The following is a 694-nucleotide window of genomic DNA, read 5'->3' as shown; positions in this document are numbered from 1 at the left end:
TCCCACTTAACTGATGTCATCTCCTTGTCAAAAATCAGTTGACCATAAATAGATGGGCTGATTTCTGGGTTCTCAGTTCTATTCCATTGATCTGTGTGTTTGTCATTGTACCAGTACCATGCTGTCTTAAAGACCACGCAGTGTAGTAGGATTTTAAATCAGGGAATGAGATACCTCCTACCTTTTTTTATTTTTAAGGAGTGCTTTGCTTATTCAGGGCTTCTTTCCATTCCAAATGAAGTTGGAAATTGCCTTTTCCATCTTGTTGAAGAATGTTGAAGTTGGAAAGTTTTTAAAAGCTGAAAGTATTCTATTTCTCTTCTTTTTTTTGGTTGTACTTCTAATTGTCAACTTTAAAACTCACAATTAAAAGTTGACCATTGTATTGTAATTGGAAAGGTGAGAAAAGCATTTTTAAAAATTGTTGTTACCTGACACATTGATATATAAGCTAAATGGTAACTTAAAATTTCTTTATGAAGAAAAACTGAATGTTGGTAAGGATAAAACATAAATAGGGTAATAGGGTAATATGCCTTTGGAAACCTCTATGAAATATTAGAGAAATGGTGCTATTTATAGAACAGAGTAAAGATTTTTTTTTTACCCTTTGATTCATATAGTTGCTATGAGTCATGCTTGACTTGCTGGCCCTTAACAACAACTATGTTGTTGTGTTGTTGTTAAGTGCCAT

Source organism: Elephantulus edwardii, unplaced genomic scaffold (genome assembly GCF_000299155.1).
Source record: "Elephantulus edwardii isolate Elephantulus edwardi_28Jun2011 unplaced genomic scaffold, EleEdw1.0 scaffold00442, whole genome shotgun sequence".
NCBI classification, from domain to species: Eukaryota; Metazoa; Chordata; class Mammalia; order Macroscelidea; family Macroscelididae; genus Elephantulus; species Elephantulus edwardii.
Note: the sequence above shows the minus strand (reverse complement) of the source record.